Here is an 18223-nt window from a genome sequence, read left to right as displayed (position 1 = left end):
AGACCTAGAAGGGGTAAAAGATAAAAGAGGAATGGTATCATGTTTAGAAGAAAGAAGAGAAACATATAAAGGAAAACTATAAGATATGAGATAATAAGACAAAAGATCTACAAGATCCAACGGATAGAAAGAGCAACGAAAATAAAGATTAAGGAATCAGTAAATAATGGAGGATTAGCAAGATAGTTCAATAACTGAGATTGTAAAGGTTGGATATTAGATTTATGGAATACACTCTTGAGACGAGGAGGTTCCAAAGCAACAATCTCCAAAGGTGGATGCCAGGCATGTCCTTTACACTAAGATGTCTCCTCATGATAAGTCTTCAAACTTTTTGCTAACAAAAGATCTAGTGAATGCACATACATAACATCTTGCAAGATCACATCCCCTACATAAACATTTAGATCTTCATTATCAGGGATCTACAAATGACCTGTAAGATACATAAAAGATAATAATTGAACTTCATGGAAAACCAACTCATCCATGAATCTATCAAAAACCACTCTAAAAAAATCTGCATTCCAGAGATTTGACCATCCATCCTCTGGAGGTTCCAATTCCACATTTCTTAAGGATATCTATAAGGCAAATCTGTGCTGATGATATTTAATCCAAAAGGAAAGAGGTGGTGACACCAAGTCAATATAGCGAATAAAATCTTCTTGCATACAAGTCATGCGTTGTTGGAGGCATTCTACTTTAGCAGCAAATCGATCACACAACTTAGCTTTATGCTTCAATTAGGCAAGCTCTTCACTAGAAGATACGATTGAAGAAACTATAAGGGCTAGAGGAATAGAAAGATTGGCAAATTTCTGATTAAGTTCCTCAATAAGCTTCTTTTAGGCCTCAATAGTTTCTTGGGAATGTTGTAATTGACCTTCACAAGTTCCCAATTTACGAGCTCTAACATGTCCTCAATAGCTGCATTCTTTTGAGTCGTTAAGGACAGATTCACAACTTCTAATGTAGCTACTTTAGCCTCTAACTCCTGAATTTTGGCTTTCTAGTTATCCATCAAAACAATCACCTCAATCATCTGCCTGTCAATGTCACTTAGGGTAGCTTTTTTTAATGCCAAATCCTCCAAGGATTTACTCAACTGGCTCGTCAATGAATCCACCTTGTCTTTCAAGGAAGTATACTCCTGTGTAAATAGACTAAAGACAGGATGTAAGGGAGGTTTCCAATGTAGACTGGACACCAAAAACTATCTGAGAGAGCAACGGTCTAGCTATCAATGTCTGTAAGGAAGCAAGAATCTACTGATCTAGCTGTCCATCCCATTGAGCTGCAAATAGGTTAAGATATGCAACGAATGCAAGAAGGGAATTGCTAGAAAGAGAAGGAGTCGTATCCTTGACCAGAGGATCTTTAGTTGATACTACAGAGGGACTAGGTGGCCCTTTAGTAAGTCAGCACTTAATTCGGGAAAATCTTGGAGGGCACTCATCCTCTAAATCTAAGTTTGCCTATAACGGGGGAGGGGATGGAACACAAGGTGGTGGTTGCTTTGGAAGAGGAGCAAGATCAGCCATTGGCACACCACTAGGAGGAGGGGCAAGAGGGATAATCTTCTTAAGGAAAGCACCATAAGACACATTACTGCCCTGATCTTTTCTGACTCTTTAGAAATGTTGATCCATCTTGGCGAACATGAAGGCTGACCAATTAAATTAAGCCCCTTCGAGGATCTGTACAGAAGCAAGGAAAAGATCCTTTGAGAGACATTTAGACTCAGGCTTGCCCAACATAAATCTGTCTTGCAGAAATTGACAAAGTTGCTTCCAGATCAGGGAGGTGATAGGAGCAATAGAAACCCTTGAACTGGTAATAACCTTGCTGGACACCAAAGGGGTAGACATCTCCTTCGGAAGAAGGGAAAGGATCTCTTCAGTTGTTCAATAATTGGTTTCCACTAGGGACAAAAGAAGTTGAAAGAGGCAAACACAACGCATCATTGATGTTGGATGTGGATAAGCAAAAGCATCTATTATAAACCAAGCGAGACTAGTTCTTGTATGATGGCACGAAGAAGTAGCAGATTGTGGTGTCCATTGGCGGAAACTTTAGGGCCACAAAAGGATGAAGACCAGCACGGTGAATACAATCCATCTCCAAAAGGAGGGAATAGTCATGTACCGACAATGGCACATGATGGATCACAAGTGGGGGAGTAGAGGAAGATGATGCCATTCAGACTACACAGGATGTCCACACACATAGATAACTAAGGAAAAATAGGAACAATTCTTGCAAAACCTAAACAAAACCACACCTAAGAAGGATATCACAAAAAAGTTGCAATAGAAAAAAAAAACAAGACTGGACCCAACTTCCCCAAACAAACTACAACCTATGGAAAAATTTCAACATGACCTGCGCACATGTGCGATCGAAAGCTTCGTGGTATGCATGACAATCAAGCACCCTAATCCTCGTAAAATCAAGCACGCAAAAAGAAATATATAAGTTCCAGCATATTGTAGCTCACACACTAACTTGACTGAAAACAGAATAACCAACTCAAATAATCATGGAAAAATACACTCGACCTCTGGACTAAGGAGTACCAATCCTTGTAATCGTTGAGCATACTCCTAAAGTGCGGTGAAATGAGCGGGTGATCACTATTGCATTTATTTTAATCAATGAAAATTTATTTGGCAATTCATTTTTAATTAAGCCCTTAATGCATGATGGATCGATTTGGTAACCCAACCCCACTCTAACAAATTAACAAATTGACTAGACTGGGGGTCTCTAAAAATGTAGTTTATTTTTAGAATTATATGATGTTTGGGACAAAGTGCATGCATGCATGACTTGGGGGGGTTTATTTTAATTACAATTCAAATGTGCCTGTAGCACGTGTGTGCGTGCATTGTGAATGGATTGTAATTTACAAATTACATGGGTTATGGTGCAATAGTGCTTGTGCAATGGTGGGGTTCCTTTTATAATTAACAGCCAACTTTATTTTAATTACAATTTATGATGTGCAGTGTGTTTTAGTTGGTGGGTAAAACGGTCGATAAATTTTAAATTAAAATTAATGGTGTGTTATGGTGCACGTGGGAGAGGAAAAAAGAAAAGGAACGTGGCAGTGGGTCGACACTGGCAAGGTCTGAAACGTACTCCACGTCCAAAGAATCCACACAAAAGAGACACAAAATCCATAAGTGGTAACAGTAAGGTGACTAGGGAATAGTCTGCCCCTATCAAATACAAACCAAAAGATGAATACCATGATGAGAAAAAGATAGGGGACTTGTGCAATGTGGATGATCACATTGTTAGGGAAGGGGAAGTGGAAAAAAATTATGGGTCTATTTTAAGATTTATTGTCCATACAATAGGATTTTGGGTGGGGTGTTTCATTTAACATTAAAGTTTTGTGTTTGGGTTTGTTCTAGTTTGGTGTTTATGTTTTGTTTTTTGTTTTTTTTTTAAAGTTGTAGAGATGGGTGGTGGAAGGGTCAAAATTGTAGATAAGATTGGTTTTTAGGTTGTTCTTTGTTTCTTGGTTGTTTGTTTTTTTGGTTTTTTTTAAAAGTTTATGTGTGGAGGCCTTAAAGGATTTGTGTTTGGATTGTTTTATTTTTCAAGTGATGTGTGAAAGTTCAAAATGAGTGTGAATGAATTAGGTATTGAAATCGGGGTTTTTGTTTTTGTTTATTTGTTTATTTGGTGTTTTATTAATTTGTTTTTTTATAAATGATTTTCGCATTTATATAGGTAATGTAAACTCATGAAATATTGAAAAACATGTGAAAGAGTGTGTGAAAATTTTTGTGATTTTTTTGAAATTTTTGAAATTTTTATTGATTTTTAAATTTTTAAAAACTTTTTATGAATTGTGAAAAGATTTTGAATTATTTGATAATATTTTCTATCATTTATTCGAATGGGTTCAGCAAATAAAAATGATTCCAAAAATTAAAAAATTTTAAAGAAAATTTTAGCTATTTTTTGTGATTTGTTTATTTTTTATAAATTTTTATGCATTTTTTTCTTTTAAAAAAAATTATTTTATGATTTTGGTGTTTTTTATTGATTTTTTAAATGGGTTTGGGTTTGAAAGTACATGGGAACAAGTACTAGCACATATGAACTGCGTAGGAACGGCTATGGCACGTGAACGGCTGTTAATGTCTACACCACCGTACGAACAAGACTGCACGCGCGTCCTTGCGCACAAATACGCACGAGCCACGCCCACGAGACAGTCACGGACACCCACGAATGCGACTTGATAGCACGCACAAGCGCATTAAGGGGAAGCGTAAGTGGAGGGGGTTAAGGGGTGACCGCCGGTGACGGGGTTGCAGCGGGTTGGGGAAATGGTGGGAAAGGAGGCCAGCAAAGAGAAGGGAAAGGGGGCTAAGAAGGGGGGAGGAAAGGGAGGGTTGGGGGTGGCTAGTAGGGGGTGGGGGAAAGGGGGGCTAGTAGGGGGAAAAGGGGGCTTAGAAAGGGGCGGGGGGTGTGGGAAAGGGTGGGGGGAAGGGGCGCCAACGGGGGGGGGGGGGGCAAGGGGGATGGGATGGCGGGCGGGCATGAGGGTTGGGGTGGGATTGGGGGCTGGGCGAGATTGGCGGGTGGGGGTGGGGTGACTCTACCGGGCGGTGACATGACAACGGCAGTTGGCAACCCTCCACTGTGGCAACGAGCACGAACTGGGCGGTGGCATGACGACGGCGGTTGGCAACCCTTCACTGTGGCAACGAGCACGAACTGGGCAGTGACCCACCAACAGACTAGGCGGATAGGGGGAAACGGGCGGCAGCAACCTGGCGGGTGGGGGAGGCAACGATAGGTGGGGCATCTCACGTAAGGGAGTAGAAGAAAAGGAAGAAGAAGAAGGAGAGAGAGAGAGAGAGAGAGAGAGAGAAGAGAGAGAGAGAGAGAGAGAGAGAGAGGGGAGAGGGGCAATGGGGGAGAGGGGAGGCAATGGGGAAGAGGGGAGGGTACCCTGAGAGGGGGGAGGTGAGAGAAAGAAAGAAGGAAGAGAGAGGAGAGAGGAGAGAGGAGGGAAGGAGGGGGGAGGAGGGAACTGTCGGGCCGGGGGGGAGGGTTATTTGATTTTTTAAAAAATGAAAAAACAATGAGTATTTGATTGGTGGTTAAAAGAGAGAAAAAAAATCAAAGGGAGGTCCCCCCCGGTCCCACATACAGGCACGAGGAGGGGGTTTAAAAAAATGGAAGTGGCGGGACAATCCGTAGACAACTGGGACACCATCACGGGGGCGAAGCTAGGACAAATGCATCAGAAGACCTGTAAATAAAAAAACATAGATGTTCAGGCACAACGCGAGATGCGTGTACACACGCAAAAACACAGATGTTCATGTGCAACGCGAGAGGCATATACATACATAGAAACATGAAAATTTTAATAAAACCCAAATGGTGCATCAGAATAAAATGTTGTAAAAACAAAAAATGTGTCAGAAGGTAGGGGGAAGATAGTGGAAAAATGTAACAGGGGGTCCAGGGAGAATGCAAGGTGTTCACATGGAAAAAAGGCAAAACTCGAGCTTAAAAATGCATACAGGAAGTAATATCAGAGAATCTATTCATTGGAATGAAGTGTAAGAAGAATGAGAAATGTGCCAAAGAATGTGCCCGATAATCCTATCGCATCAGAATACAAGTTTGATCAAGATCATGTGTTCACATGGGAAAAACCCGACAATCGTACTTGAAAAGGGATTCGAAAATTAATAGTTAATGATTCGGCCACCAGAATGGAGGGCAGTCAAAAAAAGAAACATCATGACATAGATGATCTTCAGCACATTAGAACTCAATTCCGATGGGTTTAGGAGGCGTTTACATGGGAAAAACAATAAAATGAAGCTCGAAAACAAGTATAAAATTTAATGACAAAAAATTGTAGGTCGAAATAGGGCAGCGGAAAAAGGATAAATGGGAAGGAAGGGGGGGCATCAAGGTTATCCACTCAGAATTGAATTCTGAGGAGAATAGGGCAGGTTCACATGGAAAAATGACAAAAATACGCTCAAAAAAGACATGAAAACCCACAAAATTTAATAACGGACAAAGTGTATGTTGAAATGACACGGTGTAAAAAGGGAAAATGTCATATGAAAGGTCTATGATAGGGTTTTCAAATCAGATCAGCATTCTGAAACAATAAAGGAGCGTTCACATGAAAAAACGTCCAATGTGTGGGAATTGTTTCAAAAATTAATAACTATCAATTTGTTGCTTAGAACAAGGGGTGGTAAAAAGGAAAAAGGTATAGTTTAAAGGGATACACATGATTATAAGGTTGCATTTGTGTTTTTTAAAAACTTAGGGTGTGTTCATATGGAAAAACGACCAAAACATCGAGTAAAGAAAAATAACAATAGGAAGGACCTCATAAGTAAGGGAAACGAGGGCTGGTGGGCGGGCAAGGGACCCATTAAGGTAAAATGAAGATATGGGATATATGCAGATTTTGTGAATGACATATGCAAGATGTATGATCGAGAGATGTGTAGGGACGCATGCCCACACTTAAAACCTTATTGAATAGGGTGAAATGACTCCGCATGAACAGAAGATGTGTCACTCGATTATACGTTAACGTCCCCATAGTTAAAACATAACCATTGCTGGTAAATAGAAGGTGTAGGGTTAGAAAAACTTGGCCTAGTTTGTCGAGCATTGCGGTTGACTGTTGACGTCGTATCTTGTGTTGCAGTCGGCCATAGGAGGTACCAAGATGTCTGCACAACATACATCCAACATGGGAGGGACCACACAACAGCACCTAGGGAGGTAGCTTTGTTGATGAAGGTGCAAGATTTCACGTGATGATGAAGGATATTGCACTCAGCGCACAGTCACTCAAATGGGGAGGAAAGAATAGTCACTCGCCTCGTAACGTACATCACTCCATGAATCTTGTGGAGAACCCCATAACAGACACTCGATTTAGAAATCAACAAGGGAAATGGGACAAAAGGAGTATGCTAGGGTGCACAGTTGATGGTGCATAAGTGTGTCTAACCTCGTCTGGCATATGTGCAAGCACGAAGGCTAGGGAGCCTTATGGTGCAGTGTACAAAACAGGGTGACATATCCTATGATGATGGTAGAGACCTATCCCATGGGTGCATAGGGAAAGGAAAACATACCTTGTGCCAAGTGTCGTAATGTCCCTCAATCTCACCTCTCGATGATTGTTTTGAGGACACACTAGTCACACTCGACCCCCCTCTGTGATTGACATTGTTTGAGAATACAGGAGAGCGACCCGATCCTTACACCTATTATTGTTATCCTCACAATCGCATGCAAAGGTTGTATGCCTTCTGCGCATTTGATGGTGCAATAGTGTGTCCTGCCCTATGCTGGCATATAGTGCAAGAAGGAAGGCAAGGGAGCCTTACAATGCAGTGCACATGAATGGATTGTGCATTGTGCATTGAGAGGCCCAACCCATCCATGCCACCCTCCATTCCACACAGCTCACCTCTCATTTGAATTGAAGGGAAATGACTGGCCACTCACCCCACCCTCTGTTTCATGCTCTATTGATAAATACAAAGGACAACCCATACTCATAGCCCATCCTGTTAGGATGAAAGCTCACATCACTCAATTTTTTGTCGATGAAGATCACTTCGTTTGTTGCTAACATCAGGGAGTTGATGATGAGGCATACCCAGGGAGGTAGCCCATGTATCAGATGTTGTAGATTTTCTAGAGATCACGTCGTGTGTGTTAGGGAATCACATGCTCTACGGGAAGTATAGAGACAGTACACCAAGGGAGGTGGCTTTGCAATTTCCTGTGGAAAAGTGTTTGTTGATGATTTGGCTATTCTAGACTATGGGGTTCCACCACCTTTCTGACAGCCATCTTCTCGTCCAAGGGTGTTTTCAACTTTTCTCAGAACGAGGCCTATTATGATAGGGAAGTGCTTTCTTTTCTCCCATGACCGATATAAATATATATACATATATATATAATTTTTTTCTTATTTTCTGTGAAGCATCGAATGGTAGGGACGCCATATATCAGAACCATCCTCACCACCTTTGTTGCATCAAATGAAAAGGAAGCCAAGGGGAGGGGGAATGTGGTTGTGAGGGGCTATTAGGACAATACCATATCATCAGAATCAACAAGAGGTTTATCGGGAGCATTAGATGAAGCCATCTCGACCATTGTGCAAAGAATAATGAAGCTATTGACGATGATTGCCAGGATCCCCGTGGAGGGTAATACTTCTTGAGGCAGTAGCCATTAATAAGAAAGGGATCATCCGAAACATCGATTGTTTGGACTTGGATTGAGCCATTTGGATTGACGGCAAGTACCTTTTAAGGACCCATCCAGTGTTGTTGAAGCTTGCCATGAAACTTGCTGAATCGAGAATCATAAGCGAGGACTAAGTGACTTTCCTTGAACTCCTTCTGCTTGATGAAGCTGTCATGATAGGCCTTTCTACGAGCTTGTGTGGCTTCCATCCACTGTAGAGCCATCCTGCGAATCTCATCTAGACACTCCAAGTGCAAGAGATGGCATTGCAGGGAATCAAAATCTCCCAAGCGCTCCTTGATAGCCATTCGCAGGGAGGAAAACTCCAATTTTCAACAGGAAAAACGTCTTCTATACCATACACCAGCTGGAAGGGTGTTTGTCCTATAGCTGCCTTATGGGAGGTTCTATATATAAGTTGATCATCCCAATCACGGTGATGTGTGGCAATCTTCCTTGTCATGATATTGAGCAGAGGATGCGATTGGTAACTTCAACTTGGTCATTAGCTCTAGGGTAATAGGGGGTGGACTTGCGATGGCAAATCTTATACAGCTCTGTGAGTTCTTCCATGACCTTATTAATGAAATGAGTGCCTCTATCACTTATCAACTCTAGGGGACTGCCAAAATGGGTGATGATATTCGCGTGCAATACTAGGATGTATCTGTTCTACTTCCAACTGGTGGGGGGATTGATTGGACCTACAAAGTTGATGCCCCACTTCTCGAACAACGTCAAGGAAAGGATAGGTTGCAATGGCATGGCACTGGTCTTGTGGGTTTCCCCATCCGCTGACAGGCATCACATCGCTTATAGTAGTCATAGGCATCCTTATGGAGGGTCGGCCACACTAGTATCCTGCTAATAGAACCTTTTTGGCTATTGCTTCTCTTGCAAAGTGGCCTCCACATGGCTCGTCATGGCATGCTTTCAATACTATGTGGATTTCTTCTCCTGCAATACATCTTCTGAGTACTTCATCTTTGCCTTTTTTGTACACTGCGCCGCCTAACAAGGTGTAGGGGCTAATTCTGATATAAACTTCTTCCTTTCCCGACTAGAGATGCCAAGAGGATACTATCCAGTTGCTAGTAGGTTGGCCATGCTTGCATACTAGGGGGCGACAATTTTCACTAGAAATAAGGAAGCGTTAGGGTGGTTTGGATCATCCTACTCCTCGTATACATTCGGTAGGATAAGCGACAGATGATCAACCAGAACATGGGAGCGACCAGGTTTGGTGATTATCTCAAAGTCAAACTCCTGGAATAAAAGGAGCCATCTCATCATTCTTTCCTTCACATCAGCCTTTTTCATTAGAAAGGACATGGCTTCATGATCCACATAAAATTTATAATGAGTTGACAATAGGTAGTGGCAAAACTTCTCTAAGGCAAACACCATTACCAAACACTCTAGCTCTGTCACTATATAGTTTTGCTCTCTATTAGTGACCCTTTTACTTGCATAATAAATGGGTTGATCTAGCTTTAAGGATCCCTTTTGGCATAGGACTGCACCTAAGCCTTCAATTGATGCATTAGTGTGTATATGGAACTTCTTCATCCAATCAAGAGGTTGCATGATGGATGCCTCAATTAGACACTACTTCAGAGTACTGAATGCTTCATCACACTCATTAGTCCATGTGAACTTGGCATCTTTCCTCACGAGTTTATACAAAGGGACTTCTCGTTGCAAAGTGTACAATGAATCTTCTATAATAGCCCACATGGCCAAGAAAGCCCCTTACTTGCTTAAGTTTGGTTGGCACTTTTAAGGTGAAAATCTTCTCAATCTTAGTAGGATTTGTTGGTAGCCCTTGTGCAGAGACAATGTGACCTAGAAGAACTCTTGATGAGATGCCAAAGACACATTTTTCAGGGTTGAAAAAAATCCCATACTCTCGACATCTATCAAAACACTGCTTGAGGTGTCCTCACGAATTAGGCTATAGACATAGAAGTCATCGAGATACACCTCAATGAAATCATGTAAATGGTTCTGGAAGGCAGCCATCATCACTCGTTGGAAAGTAGCAGGAGCATTATAGAGCCCAAACGGCATCACTTTGTAAGCATAGGTTCCCCATTTGGTTGTGAAGATTATTTTGGATTGGTCTTCTTCTGCGATTTGGACTTGGTTGTATCCACTAAATCCATCCAAGAGGGAATAGAGCTCATGGCCTGCCGATCACTATGTCCAACAGTTGGTCTATAAAAGGGATATGGAAATGATCCTTCTTTGTCTTGGAATTTAGCTTGCGAAAGTCCACACATATTTGAAGTTTCCCAATCTTCTTGGGTACAACCACAATGGGTGAAACCCATACACTGTTAGCCACTAGATAAATGAACTCATCTTCAAGGAGCTTCAATAGTTCGGCCTTCACCAGAGTAGAATAATTGGAATTCATATGCCTTTGTCTTTGCCTCACCGGTTTGGCATCAGGCTCTAGGTTGATGTGGTGTTGGCATACAGTGGGATCAATCCCCTTTAGATCTTTGTACAACCATGCAAACACATCTAAGTTATCCTTTAGTAGGTCTCGCAAGACCAGTAGTTCCTCTTCTCGAAGGTTTAGATCCATCTTCAAGTGATGTTCAATACCGTCAGCATCCACGAACGTCAATTGCTTTTCACCTTCCACTTCACAGTTAAATGTCCAACAGACTGCTTTTGGGTAGAGATCCGTGGGTAGAGATCCGACTCCTTCAAGGGAGTGGTCTCATCTTCTACTTCTACTGATGCACTGGAAGTAGTGTTCTCTTTTAATGGAGGCCTAGCTCGCTCTTTGGGAGGGTGAAAGGGTGCCATTGAGGTTTCGGGTTTGGGTTAGGGATGAGTTACTTCATGGCTTGGGGATTCATCTTTGGAATATGCATCCAAGAACATCACATAACAGGAACGTTATGTGTTTTGTTTGAGCTGCAGGGCTAGGGATTGTTGTCAAGCTGCATCGTCATCCTCTTCTTTAACGAAGTGTAACTTTCAAGGACAAGAGCCACTACTAAAGGAAGGCCTATTCTTCTTAATGCATTTCTTATAAAGGCTTTGCTCATTACGTGACTCATTAATCAGTCCAAAAGGTACCATAATCATTCTGTCGATCAGAGAGGGATCTTCTGCTTTCGAGGCTTTACAAACTTCAGGACCTTGTTCCTCGTCTCTTCCTTCCATGGGTAGGATTTGACTCTTCTAGCTCGCATCCATAATCTTCTTCAGCATTATCACCTTCGTCCTCTTCAGACTCTGTTTGTATCTTTGTGGGGGCTTTGTAAGAGAAAAGCAAGCTCTTTGTTATGTCCTCTACTTTTGTCTCTATGTCTATCTCTGTCTCTGTTCCTATCCCTGTCTCTATCTTTGCTCATGTCCCTATCTTTGGCTCTGCTATGGCCATGTAACAAGGAGAGAAATACATCCATGCTTCTATCTCACTATCAGTAGTGATTTTAGAAGTCGTTCATGGCTCATGCATGAAGTATTCATCCATTGACAAGGGCTTTGCATTTTTTTGGGAGTTAGCTTACAGTGCCCATAGGGAATGTACCTTTATTTTCTTGGAAAAGATCTTTTTCACAGCCTCTTCATCTCTTGATGTACCATTTGTTACTTCATTGGAGGAGTCGTTTACGACTTTGATAGACGTGGATGGAGACATGGATCCATTGCCTTTTGCAAGACATACAACTTCAATACCACTTTGTTGGGTCCTCTGCCTAGAGTTAGGGTTCCTTTGAACTAATCCATCCTTGCTCTGGCTTCAAATAGCCAAGGTATTCCCAACAACAGAGGGTATGAGGTCCCGTAAGAATTTGGTTTGACCACCAAATATATCAGCTAATAGTCTCTTCCTATGAGGACTGTCTTTACGTACCGGAGAATGCCCATCGTTTTGATTCTACTTTGGTCTACCAATCTAATAAGCCACTGTGTAGGCTGCATTCCTTGCAAGCCTAGATCCTTCATTATCACATCTGTCATTATGTTTACTAATGAGCCTCCATCAATCAATGCATATGCAATAAAGCACCCTTCAATCCATATGCCAATTTCTAGGGTTCCAGGATCCAAGAAGGTGTTAGTCACATCTACTTCCTTTACGGGTTCTAAGGCTCTATTGGACGTGGCCATCACAGAGGGAACAATTCTTAGGCCTCTTCTTCTTGTCAGTATGCTTTTGAATTTCTTTCGATAGCTAGGAGACAGCATCAACAATTGTTAGAATGTTAAGTTTGGTTTAAAAGTGTCTAGGTCTTTGACCAAATCATACCCTTTGATAGGATCTACAAGCTTTTCCTATCGACTGGGAAACGGAGCTACACCCACTTTCATATTTTCTTTTTCTTCTTGGAGTGGCAACATCTGCACTTCTTCTTCATGAGGAGGTACTTCCACATCCCCTATTTCCTAGACCTCTGGTCTTGTCTCTGCAATTGTCTATGTTGCTCTTTGTGGTTCTATAGTGCTATGTAGTTCATTGTTCTGGACTGCATTGTTTTGCTTATCCTTAGGAAGGTCAAACTTCACAGTCTTGACAGAGGGAACGTTCTCTTTTGGAACTACGGGTTCTCCTTTCTTTGCTTGTGTTATTGCAGCCACTTCCAATTCCACAAAATTGGAAGCAGATTGTTTATGATTATTATTTATTAAGCCCATTAGAGTTGGGATTTGACTATTATTTAGCCTTATATTTGATTATGTATTTAATATATGAAGGTTAAAGAGCTTACTTTACACAAAATAAGGTCAAGCATTTATATTTGGCTTGGATTCTAAGGTGCCAAATTATATTAGATACATACTTCAACTGTTGCTAGCTTTCTTCACAGGTTCTCTACATCATCTATCTTGGATGGATATATGTAATGAAAGAGGCTGAGAAGAGAGAGAATAATGAATAGAAGAGAGAGAAAGAGAGGAAGAAGAAGAGAGAGAAATACTAGAAGGGGAGAGAGAAGGATAGAAGAGAAGGGAGAAAGAGGAAGGAAGCCATGGAAGCTAAAGGGAAAGGTAAAGAGTCAGTTCTTAATTATATGTGGATGCCCTAAATTGGGTCTATTACACCTCTCATACCCCAATCAGTCTGACTGGGTATCTAGCCCCTAGCTCCCACACACCGTGCTCATTATAATCCATCTTGATCTCGAAAGTTTTGGCCCTAAGAAACAAAAGATAACTAGAGGGTCTTGTCATAGTAGTGGGCTAGTGAATGGAGCTGTAGAGTACTACTCTAATTGGCCTTACAATAATAATATTGGATGGGGGAGGGATGCATATCCAAGCAGAATTGGGGCATAGGGCAAGGTATAACTAATATGTATGCCATGTGCATGATTACAAGGGAATAATGCCACCAATTCCTTTTAGCAAAGGACATGACGACAATGGATAGGATGCTATCCGAAGCTGTCGTAAATTTTGATGGACTACTCCAAATGGGACATGCCACTGTTAGGCAGTTTCACGTAAATTGAAAGCCCCTAGAAAAATATCAGATAGGTAGGATTTTTTAGGTTTAGTTGGATGTGTAACTATTTGTTTTGTTGTTTTATAGTTGAACTTTTTGTGTTTGTCTAGATCAGGAATTGCCTATCATTTTGTTTGGATTTTTTGAGCTTGAAAACCTAATTGCCTTGGTCAAGATTGGTGATTCCTAGATAGATTGGAGCAGGAATTTGATGGTAGCTACTAGACATCCTGAACCAGGTATATTTTCTTGCCGATATCCTTGCACATCATGAGGATTATGGATTCACGGGCACTTCACATTGCACTTGTCAGATACACTACACTCAAGGGTTGTCTCCTGAATTTTTAAATTACTTTCATGCCATGGGTTGGGTTGATGCACTTATTGCACCATTTTTTGAGCAATAGCATGGCATGATGCCTATTGTAGCTATATGCATTAAATCTTAGATGTACGTATACTAGAGACAACACCTTCATTGTGCATGCAGAGTTCTTTGCACTCACAATAGTTAAGGTATTCATCACCAAAATAGGAACCATTGGATGAGTGGGGAAGACCATATTTTTTGTTGAGTGATTATGAGATTTTGGGTGGATGAAGTGGAGTGAAGTATTACTTCCTTTTGCTGAGTGATGAGATGTGAGGTTAAGGATCGTAATTTAAGCAAGGAGCTACGTTTACATTTTGCATGATGCACAGGCACTCAAAGTCCAAGCTAGGCACAAATCTTTTCAATGCATCGATATCTTCGTGTCCTATTGTTTGCATGATTGCATGGTAATTTTCAACTTTGCACTACTCAAAACATGTGTGACTGGGCACAGAGTTCATCTTCAAAAGCATATTTTTTTGATGGGTCACTTTGCACTGAAACAAAGATAAGTATACCAGAAAAATCATTTTCCTTTTTGGAAGACATAAGGGAAGTTTGAGCTTACCTTAAAAAAGGATTATCATGCTTGGAGTCTCAAGTTGTAGATATGAATGGCATTATTTTGATGGCTTATTCAAACATTACCAAATATTTCACTTTCATGGGCTTTTAGAACAAGGTTGACACTACATGTTGTCTTGGTATTTAATGTCTTTACTTGGTGAAATAATTGGATATGGAGTATGGGTGGACATTTAAATTTCTGAAGGCAATCAAGCTTCTCAACTAAGCAAAGAAAGAATTTGAAGAGACAAAGATGTTGTGGTCCAAGATTGATGGTACAACACTTTGGAAGTTTAATGCTCAAGGAGAGGCCATTTTCTTTATAAAAGGAAGTTGAAATTACTATGCTAATTGAACATTTGTGCATTCTATCCCATTTGTATCAAGAGTGAAGGTACTTTTCTTGAGAAATCTAAATATGATCATATTTTATTCGAAGAAAGAGAAAAACAAAGTTGTCAATAGGAGGAAGTTTGAGACAACAAGCCAACTCATGTAGCAGAGAAGGATTATGGCAACGATAATCATGGTGATGCCATAACACACACATTGATGCTGTAAGAAATATTAGGCAAGGACTACATGAATTCCCTATTAGGATTAAGCACTCCATACAATAGGCTAAAAGCTTATAAACACCATATTGGGGAATATGAGAAATTCCCATAAGTTTGGGACACGTGGTCAAATCTTTGAATTTGTCATAACTTGAACACTATAACTCCAAATCAAGCCCTCTATAGCTCAATAGATTCAATTTTTCAAGCAATTTCCAATGATAGGTCACATCATATTGTTTTGAGAAACTTAGGGGCATGTTATCCGAGTGACACCTTTTTAGTATTCAAAAAATGGAAATTGAGAGATTCCCAAACACACTAATATTGTGTTTGTAGAAGTTCGTCTGATTGCATTGTGTTGCTCTCTCTTGTGTTGCAGAGCATACCACTTGGATTGTTGAACTTTGTCATGTATGCATGGGGCCTTTGTGGACTATTTCTTGATCCCTTAACCCCATCAATGCCTTAGCATAGTGGTCCATTACCTACTATTAGTGCTACAATCACTACAAGGGAATGGGGATATAGTGACATGCATCTTTGACACAAATTAGCGGTGTCACTATTTGCGTAGCAAATGCGATGCAAATAGTGATACCACTCTGAGAAAAAAAAAGCACACGGAAACTCGAGCGCGGCATTTTTCTACAAAGAGTTTGAGAGAGAACAAAAGAGATCATGGCTTTGGGAGGAAGAGGGAGAGAATGAGAGAATGAGAGAGAATGAGAGCTTCTCATCATCATCGCCACTGCCACACTGCCACTCGCAAAGAAGAGGGAGAACTACACGAAGGACAAAGAGGGGCCATTGCAAAGAGGAGATGAAGAATCCATCCTCATGCCTTTGTGGTAAGTACATTGCCTTCTCTTAGTTTGTTCTTGTAATTTCTTCTTTTCTTTTTTTTGTTTTTCTTGAGAATGAGGTGCATTGAGGGAGAAAGAGAGGAAATGAGAGAGGGAGAAGAAGAAAGAAAAAGGAAGAGAGAATGTGAGAAAGAGTATAAACATGAAAGATAACAAAGAAAGAGAGAAAGAGAGAAAGAAAGGGAGGGAGAGAGGAGAATGAGTGAGAAAACACGAGGGGGCAGAGAGAAACAAAGAGAGGGGCAACAAAGAAAGAGAAAGAGATAAAGAAAGAGAAGGGGGAGAGAATATGAAACAAAGAGTGTAGAGAGAGGTAGATAAATTGTGTAAGGTTAGTTAAAAAACTAAAGCTACTCCTCAAGGGAAGCAGGTGTTTAAATTGCCCATGGATTTTTTAAGCAACAAAGTGGCGTTGGTTAGCCAAGAGGATTCCAATAAAAACATAATGCTAGATTAGGTCAAGTTAGGAATAATTGAATGTCAACTATCCTAGTGTGTCATCCTAGATCCAAATCAATGTTATTTTAGGGGGACCTGAGTTGGGACTATACCTTATTAATAAAGTGGTTGATTCATATCACTCCCCCTCATTTCTCACTCTCTTGAAACCAATGCAATGTTATATATAAGTTTGAGAGATGATAGCAAAGTAGTTATGTTTATGCTATTGTTAGATAACCATGGTAGGAGGCTATAGTCATGATTTAGGCTTACTTTAGGTTGATCCTTGTGGGGTTGAGGCGGAACTTTCCCTACGAAGTAGACTTAAGTAGTTTGAGGTAATCGAGTTTGATTATTACAAGGGAGTTTTGAGTGGAAGTTACATTGATTACCTCTTGATAAATTTGTGCCATTAGGATTCGGTGGATAGACATGTTACAAATATAGATATACACCTAGATATGACTATAGTCTCTAGATTTGCAAGGCCATGCTGTTAACATCAGCACAAGAAGAAAGTGAAAAAAGTGGAAAAGTGCAAGTCGGGACCTAAAAGAGGTGGCCCATGAGGAAATTAGACACAACCGAAGAGGCAGGATGGAGAACGACTAAAAGCACAAGGGCGGCCTCAAAAATCAAGTCAAAGGCAAAAGCACATTTTTAAATGCAACGCACCTCTAAAACTATTGTAAAAGAGTGCCACGCTCCCTTGTGTGCAAATTGTAAAAGGTAAATGAGCATAGGTAAGAGAGAATGCAAATAGAAGGCACATAAAAGGAAATGGAAAAAGGACCTTGCCACCACCACCACAATGGGTAGTCATGTCAAAATGGGATGACTGCCCAAAAGGGATTTAGGGTTATGTATAAAAGCCAAAAAGTGAATGGAAAGCTCATTCTTTGGTGTATGGCAAAGGTGGAATCATGTTCTTCTCTCCTTCTTTTCTCTTTTCTTGCTTGTGAGTGCTTGAGGGAGGGAGTGTGAGTGAGTGAGGGAGTGAGTGTGAGGGTGAGGAATCTTGGAGGTGAAGCTCTCCATCATCTCCTCTCTTCTTCTTCTCTTCTCTTCCCTTCTCTCATCCCACACGTGGCTATGGAGGATTTTTCTTGGAGGAGGGGGCTCGAGGATGCTTGATCTTGCATCACAAATCTTAGAGCTACTAGAGTGCTTGAGGGAGAAAGCAACTCACTTGGGCATCGAAGTAAGCTCACTACACCCTGATAGGATCTAAGGCATTTTGACTAGGTGGAGATAGCCATAGGTTCTCACTTGAAACACATGAACAAATAAGTGTCTTGTGGGTCTTGGTGGTTGAGAATGAGCTTCCATTACATTTTGGTCTATTGTCGAGACAAACAGATTCAAGCTTGAGCACTTGTGCATCTCAAATTGAGTATCAAAGTAAGGATTTCATCCTCAAATCGGAGCTTGAGTTAGATAAGAGATTTTGGGTTTTTAATCATTGCTAGAAGTAAGTATTTTTTGTTTTTTATGATTAGATGAGTGGGAACAATAATTTCAATACTTTGCTTTTGATTTCTATTGCATTTAGAGCAAGTTAGGGTTTGCTACTGTAAAACAGGCCCAAACAAGGCATAAACATGGAAAAAATGAGTGCTTAGATATGTTGGAATTGCAAGGGGAGTGATTGGGAAGATCA

Source organism: Lygodium microphyllum, chromosome 26 (genome assembly GCF_053477565.2).
Source record: "Lygodium microphyllum isolate KBCC chromosome 26, Lygodium_microphyllum_v1.1.10, whole genome shotgun sequence".
Lineage (NCBI taxonomy): Eukaryota > Viridiplantae > Streptophyta > Polypodiopsida > Schizaeales > Lygodiaceae > Lygodium > Lygodium microphyllum.
This window is presented reverse-complemented; position numbering follows the sequence as displayed.